The following is an 18,235-nucleotide window of genomic DNA, read 5'->3' on the forward strand; positions in this document are numbered from 1 at the left end:
CACAATCTCTGCACCCCTCCCTCTCCTGCTCTGGATAATCTGTCCTGATCTCTGCTCTGTTTCTCTATCTCAGTGTGAATCTGGAATGAAGTGCTCTCTCTGATAAGTTTCTGTCTGACCGTTTAAAATAATGATGTGCGCTGTGCATCATGTTTTAAAGCTCAGAATGAGAAGAGAACAGTGGGAGGGGGAGCAGGAAAATCCACAATCCCACCCTGAAGCGGCTGCTGCACATTTTATTCAACCATTGAATTCAGCCACTTAAACCCTGTTCGGGAATTAAGGAAATGCAAAGGTGCCCCTGAGATTAGGCCTTGAATTGAGACCCAGTCACACAGGCCTTGAATTGAGGCCCAGTCACACAGGCCTTGAATTGAGGCCTAGCCACACAGCCCTTGAATTGAGGCCGAGTCACACAGGCCTTGAATTGAGGCCTACTCACACAGGCCTTGAATTGAGGCCTACTCACACAGGCCTTGAATTGAGGCCTAGTCACACAGGCCTTGAATTGAGGCCTAGTCACACAGGCCTTGAATTGAGGCCTAGTCACACAGGCGTTGAATTGAGGCCGAGTCACACAGGCCTTGAATTGAGGCCTACTCACACAGGCCTTGAATTGAGGCCTAGTCACACACACCTTGAATTGAGGCCCAGTGAAACAGAACAATCCTTTCCATCCACAAATCCCAGCGCCCTGTCTAAAAACACAAGCAGGTCTCTGGGATGGAGAACAAGCCTTACCCCAGGCTCAGGAATGTGAATTTCAGCCCCCTCTCCCTCCCGAGTGCTTCACAGTGAGAGAGGGAGACTGAGAATGTTACAAAGAGAAACTCAGTAAAAGTAGATTGAAGCGCTGCCCTGGGCTCTCACACAGCACCGTGACATTACTGAGAGTAAAACACAGGCACTGTCCAATTGGCCAATTAAACCGGGTCCCAAACGCAGCCTTTTTCATTCCAAGCCCCTGTGAGAACTCAATCGAAACGCCCTCTCTGCAGCTCTGCCTTACCCTGTTCCTCTCCATATCCCACCCTCCTTTCCCTCAATCTTTTATGTTTAAAATGTGGACACTGATATAGTGTTAGGAATATGGGGCAGGGAGGAGGCACAGAGCATGAGTGCACAGCAAGATCCCACACAGTCTGAACATGGCCAGATACAATGTGATATTTAAGTGAGGATTGAGGTGAAGTCAGTGGGAATGAGGGACCACACCTCTCCCTCTCTCCGCCCCTCTTCCTTCCACCCCTCCCCAGTTAAAATAAGGGGACATCACTCCTGGTTTGGTGCTGTTTGTACATTTGACATGAACAGGGAACCTTCCACTTCTAGCACAGTCACTCCTCTCTGATTCCCTCTCTCTTTTACCTCCACCATCTCTGCCCCTATCCACCCCCCTCTTCTCTCTCCTGCACTTGATGATCTATCTCTGTTCTCTCTCTCTCTGCCTGTTTATCTCCCCCTATCTCTGTGCGTACCCATCGCCCTCCTCTCTCTCGCCTGCTCTGGATAATCTCTCTCTCTCTCTCTGACGATGAATCTGGATTGAAATGCTCTCTGAAAGGTGTCTGTCTGACCATTTTAAATCATGTCACCCTGTGACCACTGTTTGTGTTGATCACTGATTCACATTGAGAAATGAGGCTGGGGGCAGTGGTGGGAGATGGAAGCAATCACAGTCAGTTGTCAGTACACTGAATTTGGGGAGCGGAACCACGGTCTCCCAGCAGGATAGGCTGCAGGGAAAATACACACAGCAAGATCCCACAAGCAAACTGCTCTGTTACCCTCCCGTTCCCCCCGCCCCTCACTGTTACCCTCAATTTCCCATTTCTCTCACTGATAACTCACAATCAGAGGAGAACGATGGGAGACAGAGAGAGAGAGAGAGCAGGAAAACCCACAATCACATCCTGAATTAAATGCATTATTTTGTTTTTAACCATCGAGTTCTCCCACTTCAGCACTGGTACTGTTCGGGGATGAAGCAAATACAAAAGGACATTCTGAGGGCCCTCTGAGATTAGGCCTTGAATTGAGGCCTAGTCACAGAGGCTGCATTAAACCTCGGGGACAGAGAACAGTTTTCTTCCCCCTCCCCCAGTGAATGAGGACAATCCTCTCCAGCCCCGAAACAGCCCCAGACACGACTGGAAGGAGTGAGAGGGAAAAGGGAGAGTGGGGATGAGGGTGGAGCCAGTGATCCCCAGACCCTGCCCCTTCCACCCCCCCCCACCCCCCCCGCATTAAAACAACAAATCACGTTGGGGTTTTCCTCGACTTTATTACAAGATGCAACACAGAAGCAAATAGGTGGAGCAACGGGGAAGGATTGCAGGAAAGTGAGTGAAAAAACGCCCTCGCTCTCCCCCTCCCTCCTCCTCCACCTCATTCTCTCCCCCTACTCTTGCCCTCCCTCTCGCGACCCACATTCTAGAACCTTTGATCTCTCCCCCTTGCACAATCTGCCTCCCTCACACTTTCCCCTCTTTTCCACTCCCTCTCCCACTGATTCTCTTCCCCTCACCCTCTCTTCTCCTCACTCCCTTCCTCCTCACTTAATTTCTCCCTCCCCCTCACTCAATTCCTTCCCTTTCACTCTCTTCCCCCTCAGTCTCTGCCCTCACACTCTCCCATTTACTTTCCATCCCTTAGTTTCTCTCCCTTCACACTTCCCCACTCGCCCTCCCCTCTCTCTCCTCCTCACTCGGTCTTCACTCTCTCCCTTCCCCTTCAGTGTCTTTCCCCCCTCAGTCTTTTCCGTCACACTGTCCCGCCTCAGACCTTCCACTCTCTTCCCCCTCAGTCTTTTCCGTCACACTATCCCGCCTCAGACCTTCCACTCTCTTCCCCCTCAGTCTTTTCCGTCACACTGTCCCGCCTCAGACACTCCCCTTCACTATCCGTCCCATCAACCTCTCTCCCGCTTATGCTCTCTCCCCTCAGTTGCTCTTCACTTACTCTCCCCCTTACTCTCTCCTCTGACTCTCTCCCCGTCAGTTCCTCTCCCCGTTCTCTCCCTCCTCTGACTCTCTCCCTCATTCTTCACCTTTCTCCCCCTCACTCCGTCCCTTCACTCCATCTACGCTCACTTTCTCCCCTTCACTCTACCTCTCATTCTCTTCTCTCTCCTCACTTTCATCCCCCACTCTCTCCCCCTCACTCCGTCCCCTCTATCTCTCCGCTTCACCCTTCTCCTCCCCCTGCGTCCCCCGCACTCCCCTCTCATTCTCTTATCCCTCATGCGCTATCTTCCCGTCACTCTCCCTCCCCCATTCTCTCCCTCACTTTTCACCTATTCTCCCCCTCATTCGACCTCCCATCGCGCTCTCCCCTCACACCATCTGCCCTCAACCTCACTCCCCCTCACTCGCTCTTCACCGACCCTCTCCCTCACTCTTTCTGCTCACTCACTCTCTCATTGAGTGCATTTAAGACAGAGATAGACATGTTCTTGATTGGTAAGGGGATCAAATGTTATGGGGGAAAGGTGGGAGAATGGGGCTGGAAACTTATCAGCCGTGATTAAATGGTGGAGGAGACTCGATGAGCAGAATAGCTGAATTCTGCTCCTGTATCTTATGGTCTTTTCAGTTTCACGCTCACTGTTAGCGTTTACACTATTTACACTATTATTATTATTACACAATTATTTACACCAGTCCCCCGCTCTTTATTAGCTTGTGTATGTATTAGTTTCAGCATTCCAATGATTCACAATTAGCATTTAACTAATTAACCAATAAGCATTTAATTGTAAATAACTACAGTTATACATATTATAAAATCAGGAATATCCATTACAATTACAGAGCAGCAGCACTAACCCTTTCTGTTCCAAGACTCAATAACACAGATCATGTCACAAACTGAGCAGTATTCAGTTAAAACTAGCCCAGACCAGACAACACAAAGTTAATTTAAATTGAAATAATAGGTGATGCGAGGAGATTGTTCTGAAGAAATGATATTAATTTGAAAGTGATTAATTCATTGTCTTTGAAGAATTTCCCCGATTCAATGTGATGCTTTTAATGGTGTAGAATATCTACCCACTTTTCAGCGCCGGCATCTGCAACTGTAGATGGATGAAAAGCAACAATCTGACAAACACCAGGTAATATCTGTCATGGTAAAATAAACAGTTTGATAAATAATGGTAATATCTGACATCATACATCTGTCCTGAGATCTTTGGGATAATCCAAAATAAATCATACATTCAGAAATTAAATAAAGCTGAGGTGAGTGTGCAGGAACAGAGTGAAATTGTGAATTCTACCTTTCTATGCTCTCGCTCTGTATCTGCTCAGTGAGATATAAGGAACAAGGAAAGAGGAAACTGCATTTCCGAGGCTCTGATCCTGTGCAATGCTGCGCCAGTGTTCCTGTGTTGCTTTCGTTCGAGGGATGTCGGTTTCAGAGGAAATGTTATCACTTGTTGTCCAACTGAAATGTTATTTGGTTACAGGGTGCTGCGATTTCATTAACCGCTGCAATGCGTGGGTTTGTTGCTTGATAGTGGTTTGTGATGTGCGTTTCTGTGGGTTTATGGCTGCGTGTTGAGAGTATTTGAGAGAGATTCTGTGTTTCTCTCTGTGTCAGTACGTGGATAAGAGTGTACAATTGTCTGTGTTTGTGAGTGTGTGGGTGTCAGTTTGTGCCTGTGTGTCTGGAAATATGAGCAGGTGTGTTATCTTGGAAACAGGAATTACAGAGTGCAGCAGAGTTTACCCACTCCCATTCTGAATGGGATTAGTGTCTGATAACTGCACCAAATGTACACATTACAGTCTGAGATCATCCCCAACTACAATCTCCAGACAATATCTCCCATAGGGAATGAGGGAACAGAGTTCATGTACAGTGTCTGGTGATAAAAGGGTTAATTCACCAGCCGGGGTTCCTGCTGCAAACTCCAATCCCTGTCAATATTGTTCAATATTCACGCTGCAGGAACCGGTTCCCAGATACAGACATGGGACTTACTGAACTTGTCTGAGGCTCACAGAGAGCAGCACCTGCAGTAGCTGTGAGCCGCCAGCATAGGGAGTCACTTTAGAACAGAGATGAGGAGAAATTTCTTCAGCCAGAGAGTGGTGGGTCTGTGGAATTCATTGCCACAGAGGGCTGTGGAGGCCGAGACGTTGAGCGTCTTCAAGACAGAAATTGATAAATTCTTGATTTCTCGAGGAATTAAGGGCTATGGGGAGAGAGCGGGTAAATGGAGTTGAAATCAACCATGATTGAATGGTGGAGTGGACTCGATGGGCCGAATGGCCTTACTTCCGCTCCTATGTCTTATAGAACATAGAACATAGAACATTACAGCGCAGAACAGGCCCTTCGGCCCACGATGTTGCACCGACCAGTTAAAAAAAAAAACTGTGACCCTCCAACCTAAACCAATTTCTTTTCGTCCATGAACCTATCTACGGATCTCTTAAATGGTCTTATATGGTGGCATTGTATCACTTTAATCACCAGATAGTGAAAGAGGTTTTGAGGAGAGGCTGGTGGAGTCTTTAATTCATTCACAGAGACAGAGAGAGAACTCTGACAAGATTGACCAATCTGCCCCCTGCTGGGTACTGTCAGAATCACACACACACTGTTCTCTCTCTGGAGAATGATCTCTGCTGCTCCATTTTGAAAGGAGGGTGAAGACTCTGTTGCTGAGAACACTGACAACACATTGCTGCTTAAACAATGGTTTGCAGCAATCTTTCCTTCAATGTGGAGACTAAAACTACAACAGTTTTCCAGCTGGGAAACCAGGTAAGCAGGGAAATCAGTGCCAGGCTGGAGGGGCTGATGGAATAGGGAGGGAGAGGGGCAGGAATGAAGGGTTTGGAAGGAGCTGTCGAAGATCTTCACAATTCAGGATTTCACTGTAACCGGTGGAGCAGCAATGTTTATAGATTGAAATGTTCCCACTGTCACTGTCAGTCCCCGTCTGGATCCCTGCAGCGACTCCAGCTGTCTCTTCCCATTTGGACTGAACTGATTTCCCCGCAGCCTGAAACAGATTAAAGATGAAACAGGAAATAAACAGATTGAACAACAGAGTAAATAACAGGAGACTGGAGTTAATGGGACAAATCTTCTGGTCTCTGGATCGCCAGAGGCCAGACACACATCCGAAGATGAGCATCGGGACCCTGTGGATGTCCTGACGCACTGATCTACCTGGGAATTGTCCCAGAGGTATTAACTACTATTGGGGAACTCCCCTGCTGCAGTTAGAGTCAGATACTTGGGACAGATCCACAAAGTTTACCTGGATAGTTACTCAGGTAATGTTAGACAGCTCACCACCTGGGCTAATACCTGAATAGCACACCCGAGTCCCCCAATCACTTCCCACTGATCCCCATACTCCACCTCCCACAGTCTGACTAGACCCACTCATAGAGTCACAGAGGTTTACAGCATGGAAACAGGCCCTTTGGCCCAACTTGTCCATGCCACCCTTTTTTAAAAAACACCCGAAACTACAGTTCCACCCATATAGACTCAGTGGCTGAACCCTCGGATATATCCCCCCTCAGTACGGCCGTGATGCTTTCCCTAATCAAAAGTGCAACTCCCCCTCCTCTCTTACCTCCTGTTCTATCTTTCCGATAGCACCTGTACCCTGGAACATTGAGCTGCCAGTCCTGTCCCTCCCTTAGCCATGTTTCAGTAATTGCTATAATATCCCAGTCCCATGTACCCATCAATACCCTGAGTTCATCTGCCTTGCCCGTCAGGCCTCTTGCATTGAAATAAATGCAGTTTAATCTGGACTTCCCTTGCTCTCTGTCTTGCTTCTGTCTGATCTGTCTGGTACTAGGATTACTGACACTGCCTTTACTAATTAATGTGCTCTCTTTAACTTCCGTGCTGTCCTCAAACTTCTCTTTTGTCTCCCTCCTGCTTTGGATCCCACCCCTCTGCCAAACTAGTTTAAACCCTCCCGAGCTGCTCGAGCAAATCTCCCCGCCAGGATGTTAGTCCCCCTCCAGTTCAAATGTAACCCATCCCTCTTGAACAGATCAGCCCTTCCCCAGAAAAGATTCCAATGATCCAAAAATCTATATCCCTGCCCCCTGCACCAGCTCTCAAGCCAGTCATTCATCTGCCTAATCCTCCTATTCCTACTCTCACTAGCACATGGTACCGATAGTAGTCTTGAAATTACTACCTTCGAGGTCCTACACGTTAGCCTTCTGCCTAACTCTCTGTATTCACATTTCAGGACCTCATCCCTTTTCCTACCTATGTCGTTGGTACCAATATGTACAACGACCTCTGGCTGCTCACCCTCCCCCTTAAGAATGTCCTGCAATCGCTCAGAGACGTCCTTGACCCTGGCACCAGGGAGGCAACACACCATCCTGGAGTCTCGATTGCAGCCACAGAAACGCCTGTCTGTGCCTCTAACTAGCGAGTCCCCGATTACTACTGCTCGCTTGCTCTTTGCCCGACCCTGTCCCACAGCAGAACCAGCTGTGGTGTCACAGGCCTGGCTACTGCTGGTATCTCCCCCTGACAGGCTATCACTCCCGTAAATCATCTCTCCCTCCCCTCCAGCCCGACTACCTCCCACTAGCCCTTGAACAAATCTGACTAAACCTCCCAACTTGGCCTCATCCGTCCCAACTTCTCCTGACCTGACATAGAAACATGGAAGATAGGAGCAGGAGGCGGCCATTTGGCCCTTTAAGCCGACTCCACCATCCATCACAATCATGGCTGATCGTCCAACTCAAAAGCCTAATCCTGCTTTCTCCCCATAACCTTTGATCCTGTTCGCCCCAAGTGCTGTATGCAGCCGCCTCTTGAATACATTCTTGACTATCTCTCTGACTTAAACTGATTACTCAAGAACCAACCCCAACCCACTACTCTCCAAAGCTATTAACCAATCCCAACCTCCGACCACGCAACCAAATCTAACTAGACACCCAGCAGGAATGGATGCTGCAGGTCCCGGGGTTCAAATGTTTTTGTCGAAGTAGGGAAGGAGGTAGAAGAGGGGGAGGGGTAGCATTATTGGTCAGAGATTGTATCACAGTGTCAGAGAGGAGGTTTGATGAGGACTTATCTGTTGAGGTAGTATGGGCGGAGATTAGAAATAGGAGAGGAGAGGTCACCCTGTTGGGAGTCTTTTATAGACCTCCTAAAAGTTCTAGAGAGGTTGAGGAAAGGATTGCGGAGTCAATCCTGCTTAGGAGTGAAAGTAATAGGGCAATTGTTATGGGGGATTTTAACTTGACTAATATTGACTGGAATTGTTATAGCTCTAGCTCGTTAGAGGGGTCAGTTTTTGTTCAAAGCGTGCAGGAAGGTTTTTTGACTCAGTATGTAGACAGGCCAACTAGAGGTGAGGCTATATTGGATCTGGTGCTGGGAAATGAGCCAGACCAGGTGCTAGACTTGGAAGTTGGTGTGCATTTTGGTGATAGTGACCACAATTCGGTTACGTTCACTTTAGTGATGGAAAGGGATAGGCATGAACCTCGGGCCAGTGGTTTTAGCTGGGGGAAGGGTAATTATGAGGCTATTAGGAGAGAATTAGGAAACATAGGTTGGACTAGGAGATTACAGGGACTGGGAACGTCCGACATGTGGAGTTTTTTCAAGGAGCAGCTACTGCGAGTCTGTGATAGGTATGTCCCTGTCAGGCAAGGAGGAATTGGTAGGGCTAGGGAACCGTGGTGCACCAAAAAAGTTTCTTTGTTGGTTAAAAAGAAAAAGGAGGCTTATGTTCGGATGAGACGTGAGCACTCGGGTAGTGCACTAGAAAGCTTTAGATTGGCTAAGAGGGAGTTGAAGAGCGAGCTTAGAAGGGCTAAAAGGGGACATGAGAAGACTTTGGCGGATAGGGTTAAAGAGAATCCTAAGGCGTTCTATAGGTATGTCAAGAACAGAAGGTTGGTTAGGGCAAGTTTAGGGCCAGTTATAGATGGCAGAGGGAAGTTATGTGTGGAACCGGAGGAGATTGGTGAAGCATTGAACCAATATTTCTCTTCGGTGTTCACGCAAGGGGACATGAATATAGCTGAGGAGGACACTGGGTTGCAAGGGAGTAGAATAGACAGTATTACAGTTGATAAGGAGGATGTGCAGGATATTCTGGAGGGTCTGAAAATAGATAAATCCCCTGGTCCGGATGGGATTTATCCAAGGATTCTCTGGGAGGCAAGAGAAGTGATTGCAGAGCCTCTGGCTCTGATCTTCAGGTCGTCGTTGGCCTCTGGTATAGTACCAGAAGATTGGAGGTTAGCGAATGTTGTCCCATTGTTTAAGAAGGGGAACAGAGACTTCCCCGGGAATTATAGACCGGTGAGTCTCACTTCTGTTGTCGGCAAGATGTTGGAAAAAATTATAAGGGATAGGATTTATAGTTATTTGGAGAGTAATGAATTGATAGGTGATAGTCAGCATGGTTTTGTGGCAGGTAGGTCGTGCCTTACTAACCTTATTGAGTTTTTTGAGAAAGTGACCAAGGAGGTGGATGGGGGCAAGGCAGTGGACGTGGTATATATGGATTTTAGTAAGGCGTTTGATAAGGTTCACCATGGTAGGCTTCTGCAGAAAATGCAGATGTATGGGATTGGGGGTGATCTAGGAAATTGGATCAGGAATTGGCTAGCGGATAGGAAACAGAGGGTGGTGGTTGATAGTAAATACTCATCATGGAGTGCGGTTACAAGTGGTGTACCTCAGGGATCTGTTTTGGGGCCACTGCTGTTTGTAATATTTATTAATGATCTGGATGAGGGTATAGTTGGGTGGATTAGCAAATTTGCTGATGACACCAAAGTCGGTGGTGTGGTAGACAGTGAGGAAGGGTGTCGTAGTTTGCAGGAAGACTTAGACAGGTTGCAAAGTTGGGCCGAGAGGTGGCGGATGGAGTTTAATGCGGAGAAGTGTGAGGTAATTCACTTTGGTAGGAATAACAGATGTGTTGAGTATAGGGCTAACGGGAGGACTTTGAATAGTGTGGAGGAGCAGAGGGATCTAGGTGTATGTGTGCATAGATCCCTGAAAGTTGGGAATCAAGTAGATAAGGTTGTTAAGAAGGCATATGGTGTCTTGGCGTTTATTGGTAGGGGGATTGAATTTAGGAGTCGTAGCGTTATGTTGCAACTGTACACAACTCTGGTGCGGCCGCACTTGGAGTACTGTGTGCAGTTCTGGTCCCCACATTACAGGAAGGATGTGGAGGCTTTGGAGAGGGTGCAGAGGAGGTTTACCAGGATGTTGCCTGGTATGGAGGGGAGATCCTATGAGGAGAGGCTGAGGGATTTGGGATTGTTTTCGCTGGAAAGGCGGCGGCTAAGAGGGGATCTTATTGAAACATATAAGATGATTAGAGGTTTAGATAGGGTGGATAGTGATAGCCTTTTTCCTCTGATGGAGAAATCCAGCACGAGGGGGCATGGCTTTAAATTGAGGGGGGGTAGTTATAGAACCGATGTCAGGGGTAGGTTCTTTACCCAGAGGGTGGTGAGGGATTGGAATGCCCTGCCAGCATCAGTAGTAAATGCGCCTAGTTTGGGGGCGTTTAAGAGATCCGTAGATAGGTTCATGGACGAAAAGAAATTGGTTTAGGTTGGAGGGTCACAGTTTTTTTTTTTAACTGGTCGGTGCAACATCGTGGGCCGAAGGGCCTGTTCTGCGCTGTAATGTTCTATGTTCTATGTTCTAACATTACCAACTCCCAGCCACCATCCAAACTGCTGATTAACCCTCCAACCCAACACAATACAACTCGACCACCCTCCCGACACCCAGAACTAATCCTTGAACCTCTCCTCAGCTCCGTGACTAACCACTCATCCAGCGACACACCAACCCATTCACTCCCACAATCAACTAACACTTATGGAGCTCCCCGGGGTCACTGTGCTGTAAATAGGGTGTTTGCTCTCTCTTCCCTGACTCTGCTCTGATGGAGCTCCCCGGGGTCACTGTGCTGTAAGTAGGGTGTGTGCTCTCTCTCTTCCAGGACTGTGCACTGATGGAGTTCCTTGGAGTCACTGTGCTGTAAATAGGGTGTGTGCTCTCTGTTCCCCAACTCTGCTCTGATGGAGCTCCCCGGGGTCACTGTGCTGCAAATAGGGTGTGTGCTCTCTCTTCCCCGACTCTGCTCTGATGGAGCTCCCCGGGGTCACTGTGCTGTAAATAGGGTGTGTGCTCTCTCTTCCCCGACTCTACTCTGGTGGAGCTCCCCGGGGTCACTGTGCTGTAAATAGGGTGTGTGCTCTCTCTTCCCCGACTCTACTCTGGTGGAGTTCCCCGGGGTCACTGTGCTGTAAATAGGGTGTGTGCTGTCTCTTCCCCGACTCTACTCTGGTGGAGCTCCCCGGGGTCACTGTGCTGTAAATAGGGTGTGTGCTCTCTCTTCCCCGACTCTTGTCTGCTGTGATGGAGCTCCCCGGGGTCACTGTGCTGTAAATAGGGTGCGTGCTGTCTCTTCCCCGACTCTACTCTGATGGAGTTCCCCGGGGTCACTGTGCTGTAAATAGGGTGTGTGCTGTCTCTTCCCCGACTCTCGTCTGCTCTGATGGAGCTCCCAGGGTCGCAGTGCCGAAGATCCTGGGAGAAATATGCAGCAGTTTCAGTTTGGGGGAATTTTCACACATACCATTGCTGCTGCTTGGAAGATTCAGGCCCATTTATACTTTAAATCGATTTATATTTTAATTGTTACACTAAAAATTCACACAAACACTCACTCGATCTCCTCCAGACTGCTGCAGGTCAGTATGAGGCGGCGGAGAGCAGGGACAGATTGATCTGTGAAGGAGTTTGATACCAGGGACAGAATCCTCACTGACTGGTTTGTACAGAGAGCGGAGGCGAGATCCTCAGCACAAGAATCTGTGAGAGCGTTAAATCCGAGACTGGAGACAAGAGAGAGGAATAACAGGAATCAGGCTCAATCCCCAGTGTTTTAAATAATACTGTTAATAACAATAATAATGGATTGTATCAGACATTCCAAAAACACAACCTGCATTTCTGTAGAATGAGGAAATACTCAATGCTGAAAATGAAATATAAATAAACTGGAAATGCTCAGCAGGTTCGCTAAATACATGTGAAGAGAGAAACAGGGGTAAAGTTTGAGCTTCCATTGGAACTGGGAACGGGCAGTGAATTGACAGGTTTGAAGTGACAGCGGTGGGTGGCTGGGGAAGAAACAAAGAAAGGACAAACTGGAATTACAGGAGTGATTAAATGATAAAAGTGATGATGGGACAGGACCACAATCACAGGATCCCCATGTCCTTACTCGGAGTGGCTCGGGAGGGACATGGGATGGTCAGTGGTTTCGGAATGCAGTTTGTGGTGAGGTTGAAGATAATGGCTGTGATTTTACCAGAAGCTCAAGTGCCAGCATGGGGATTGGAAATGGGTGGTGTGTCCGTGTGGGCAGGATAGGCAGAGTTATGACGGTGATATTGTCAGAGGGGGACAATTAACGGCTGGCAGGCAGGGCGAGCTGCCCACTGAGGCAGCCCGGGCACGGGGCAGTCCCGGTTCAGGCAATGCTGGCACCATCTCCAAAGGCAGCAGGACTTTCAAACACAGCAGCTCTGGAGGGAGCAGCGAGGGAGCTCTGCTTACTGAATGAAGGACTGAAATGTCAGACAGCAGAGCAAGGCTTGCGCCCCCGCCCCCCCACCCCCCCCCCCCCCCCCCCCCCCCCGGAGGGGCTCCTCCCGGCTGCTCAGGCTCGGAGGGAGGTCCTGTTCCCTCAGGATGGGAGGAGATTTATCCCATCGGTACAAGCCAGTCTGGATGGAGATTGCTGGGAGGTGAGCAGGTTTCAGACACGTGGTTACAGAGTGGAAAAGGATCAATGTCCTGATGTGTTCTGCCACGGTGAGTGCAGCACAGCCTGATATGTGAATAAGGATGAGGAGGAAATTGTGGAAAGAACATCTCCCCCCAGACACTGGCAATGCAAAGGACTTGCAGAATCTCACTGGCTGTCCTGTCTGGAGACAATACACATCTCTGTAACCTGTGCTTAATGCTCCCTTCTCTCACATTATCTGTCTCTTTAAGACCTGGTTGGCTGTAGGGATTCGCATTCTAATCAGTATTCTGTAACTTGATTTTGTGTCTCTGTGTCCTGTTTGAGAGCAGATTTCCACTCCATCTGACGAAGGAGCAGCGCTCCGAAAACTAATGGTATTTGCTACCAAATAAACCTGTTGGACTTTAACCTGGTGTTGTTAAAACTCTTACAATGCAAAGGCAGCAGCATTGACTGTCAGAGACATGTCCGTTAGGCTGACACCAGCATAGGCTGGAGCAGGGCTGACCAACATATTCACTGGGCAAACACACGTCAATGTTTTTCTCACTCAAGGGGCCGATGAGTAAATTTCAGAATGATAAAGTTTGGCACCGTAGAAATTTCAATTAAAAACTAAACTGAGATATGAAAAGAAACAACTTGCTGAGCACAATAATGAGTAATAAATAAAGATGATTATTAGAGTTTAATCCTCATCAATCACAAATTGTTCCTCTCCCACATTTGCTGCAGATTGGCTCAAAAACCCAGCAGCAAACATGGGAAAGAAACGGGATGTGATAGGAGGAGCAGCTCCATGCAGATTCTTCCATTCAAACTGAACTGTGTGACTGAGATTCTGGAAACTCGCTCCGGGGGCCGCATTGAGGGGCTTCGAGGGTCACATTCGCCCCTTGGTCCACACGTTGGACAACCCTGGGCTACTGCATGTGTTTGATGAGTGAGTAACAATTTATGTGTTTGGAAAGAGAGCAAATATCATCAGGGAATGAGTGAAGAAGAGTGGAGACATCCAGGTCTTGCCATCCTTACGCCAATGGAAGATGAAGTGCTGGATCAGGAAGGCCTGGGGGCAGAGTGGGTAATTACTGCTGGTGAGATGGGTTGAGTGGGTGGCCTAATGAATGGGCACAGGAGAGCGTCTGGTGAGGACAAAACATAGAGCTTGTTTATCCATCACTGGTCACAGAGAGCAGTCTGAAGGACGTATTGGGATAGGAACAAAATAACTAGGAACAGCAGAAGGCCATTCAGCCCCTCAAGCATACTCCATCACGGCTGATCTAATTATAGTCTCAACTCTTTTCCCCGTAACCCTTGATTCGCTTCTCAATCCAAAATCATTCTGAACTCAGCCTGGAATATATTCAATGACTCTGCCGCCACGAGTCTCCAGGGAAGAGAATTCCACTGACCAGCCACCATCTAAAAAAATAAATTTCTCCTCATCTCAGTCTTAAGGGACTGACAATTACATTTTAAAATCTGTCCCTTGTTCTGGTCTCTCTTACAAGAAGAAACAGCCTCTCAGCAACCACCCTGTCTCATCCCCTCAATGCGATCACCTTTTAATCTTCTGAACTTTCATAGATATTGCTCCAATCTGCCCAAATTTCCCTCGTAAAATAAACCTCTCCATCCCAGGAATCAGCCGAGTGAACTTACTCTGAACTGGTTCCAATACAATTCTATCCTTTTTTAAGTAAAGAGCTCAACACTGTACACATTACTCCAGTTGTGGAGCCTCCCTGAGCCTCTCCACATCCCCTGGAAACATCTTTGCATCCTCCTCACAATTCAGATTTTCACCTCGTTTTCCATTATTCGCAAATTTGGAAATATTATATTTGATCCCCACATCCATATCATTCATGTCGATTCTGAATAGCTGAGACCCAAACACTGATCCCTGCCGTACTCCACTAGTTAGAGGCTGTCAACCCAAAAATAACCCATTTATTCCAACTCCTTGTTTCTGTCCATTGATCAGTTCTCAATCCATGCTGGTATATTCCTCCCAATCCCACGTGCTCCAATTTTATTTAATAACCTCTTGTGTGTGAATCATGCAACTATAGAATCCCTAGTGTAGGAATCGTCATTCGGCCCATCGAGACACACTGACAGAGGAACTTACCAAGGTCCGCTCCCCATAAACTCACTAATTTACTCGGGCTAATCCACCGAACCTACACATCTTGGGACACGAAGGGCAATTTTACCATGGCCAATCCATCTACCATGCATACCTTTGGAGTGTGGGAGGAAACCGGAGCACCCAGAGGAAACACACACAGACACGGGGAGAATGTGGAAACTCCACACAGTCACCCAAGGCTGGAATTGAACCCGGGCCCCTGGCTGTGACGCAACAATGTTAACCAGTGTGTCACCGTGCCAGCCTTTCATAAATCCATGTTGGCCCTGTCTAATCCTGCCATTAATTTTGAAGTGTTCTGTTATCACTTCCTTTATTATAGATTATTATAGGATTTCCATACCATCAATGTCAGACTAATAGATCTGCAGTTGCCCGGTTTCCCGTAACCCCACATATTTATGCCGCTAATCCACCTAAACTACACATCTTGGACACCAACGGGCAATTTAGCACGGCCAATCCACCCAACCTGCACAGTTTGTTTGGACTATGGGAGGAAACAGGAGCAGCCGGAGGAAACCCACACAGACACGGGGAGAACGTGAAAACTCCACAGACAGTCGTCCAAAGCTGGAATGAATCCGGGACCCTGACGCTGTGAGGCAGCAGTGCCAACCCCGGTGCCACATCTTCGCTTAATCTAATACACTCCTTGAATTAGCAACGGCTGGAACACTTCTGCTGCTGTTTTTCAAATGAAAGGAATCTATTTTTGTTGGAAACGCCACACATTTGCACATCACCATGTCTAAAACAGCTTGTTTTGTGTTTGTCACTGGAACGTGCTTCTCCAGGAAATTGCTTGAATAGATTCTGTGAACGAATCTTCTATTCAACTTTTGACAATTTGATTCTTGCAAAAGACCTAATTCAGAAGCGAATTATACAGTAAATGGAAGAACATCAGAACATTGACCTACAGAGGGATCTGTGTGTACAAGTGCACAGATCCCTGAAAGTGACAACACAGGTGGATGAGGTGGTCAAGAAGGCAGACAGCACGCTCGTCTTCATCGACCGCAGCATCGAGTATAAAAGTTACAAAGAACAAAACAGCACAGGAACAGGCCCTTCGGCCCTCCAAGCCCGCGCCGCTCCCTGGTCCAAACTAGACCATTCTTTTGTATCCCTCCATTCCCACTCCGTTCATATGGCTGTCTAGATAAGTCTTAAACGTTCCCAGTGTGTCCGCCTCCACCACCTTGCCTGGCAGCGCATTCCAGGCCCCCACCACCCTCTGTGTAAAATATGTCCGTCTGATATCTGTGTTAAACCTCCCCCCCTTCACCTTGAACCTATGACCCCTCATGAACGTCACCACCGACCTGGGGAAAAGCTTCCCACCGTTCACCCTATCAATGCCTTTCATAATTTTATACACCTCTATTGGGTCATCCCTCATCCTCCGTCTTTCCAGTGAGGACAACCCCAGTTTACCCAATCTCTCCTCATAACTAAGCCCTTCCATACCAGGCAGCATCCTGGTAAACCTCCTCTGCACTCTCTCTAAAGCCTCCACGTCCTTCTGGTAGTGTGGCGACCAGAACTGGGCGCAGTGTTCCAAATGCGGCTGAACCAACGTTCTATACATCTGCAACATCAGACCCCAACTTTTATACTCTATGCCCCGTCCTATAAAGGCAAGCATGCCATATGCCTTCTTCACTACCTTCTCCACCTGAGACGTCACCTTGAAGGATCTGTGGACTTGCACACCCAGGTCCCTCTGCGTATCTACACCCTTTATGGTTCTGCCATTTATCATATAGCTCCCTCCTACGTTAGTTCTACCAAAATGCATCACTTCGCATTTATCTGGATTGAACTCCATCTGCCATTTCTTTGCCCAAATTTCCAGCCTATCTATATCCTTCTGTAGCCTCTGACAATGTTCCTCACTATCTGCAAGTCCAGCCATTTTCGTGTCGTCCGCAAACTTACTGATCACCCCAGTTACACCTTCTTCCAGATCGTTTATATAAATCACAAACAGCAGAGGTCCCAATACAGAGCCCTGCGGAACACCACTAGTCACAGGCCTCCAGCCGGAAAAAGACCCTTCCACTACCACCCTCTGTCTTCTGTGACCAAGCCAGTTCTCCACCCATCGAGCCACCTCCCCCTTTATCCCATGAGATCCAAGTTGGCAAGTGATGTAACGGCCGTATGAAACTTTAATAAGGCCACATTTGTAATATTGCTTGCAGTTCTGTTCGCCACACTATCAGATGGATGTGGATGCTTTGGAGAGAGTGCAAAGAAGGTTTACCAGAATGTTGCCTGATCAAGGAGGGTTAAGGTATGAGGAGAGGTTGGATAATCACGGATTGTTTTCGTGACAAAAAGGGAGATCGAGAGGTGACCTGACAGAGGATACACAATTATGAGAGGCATCGACATGGTGGGTAGTCAGAGACTTTTTCCTCGTCTGGAATGGTCAACTACAAGAGGGCACAGGATGAAGGTGAGAGGGGAAAAGTTTGGGGAGATGTGTGGGGTAAGTTTTCTCACAGAGGGTGGTGGGTGCCTGGAATGCACTGCCAATGGAGGTGGTGGAAGCAGCACGTTCCCAATGTTCAAGGTGTATCTTAATAGACACATGAACAAGAGAGGAACAGAGGAACAGATAACAATAGTAATGGGTTTTTTATACAAATACCAGTGGTGAAATTATATTGTTGAATATTCAGTTATTATAAACACAATCTCACACAGTCTGCTACTTACTACAGTTTCTGTATTTTACAGTCCGGATTCCTCAGAGCCACAGACAGCAGTTTCACTCCGGAATCTCCCAGGTTATTGGAACCCAGATACAGATCTATCAGTGAGCGGTTTGTACTGAGAGCAGAGGCCAGGTCCTCGGCACAAGAATCTGTGAGATCATTACCAGAGAGACTGGAGATCAGAGAGAGAAAAATAACAGGAATCAGGGTAATTCCACAGTGTTTTTAAGAATAAGATCATTAACAATAATAATGTACAGCGCGGGACATTCAAGAAACACAACTTCAGTTGATACAGAAGGCAAAATTCTATTGATGCTGTAAATCTGAAATATGAATAAATATGTTGGAAACTCTCATCAGGTCAGGCAATATCTGTGAAGAGAGAAACAGATTTAGTTTCAGTTCAATTCGCTAAACTTAGAAATTGGAAATAGCGGTGAATTAAATTGTTTGAAGTGACAGGGAGCTGGGGATGGGCGGGTGACAAGGAAAGAACAAAATGGAAGTGCCAGACTGATTAAA

The sequence above is a fragment of the Mustelus asterias genome, unplaced genomic scaffold (assembly GCF_964213995.1).
Source record: "Mustelus asterias unplaced genomic scaffold, sMusAst1.hap1.1 HAP1_SCAFFOLD_608, whole genome shotgun sequence".
Lineage (NCBI taxonomy): Eukaryota > Metazoa > Chordata > Chondrichthyes > Carcharhiniformes > Triakidae > Mustelus > Mustelus asterias.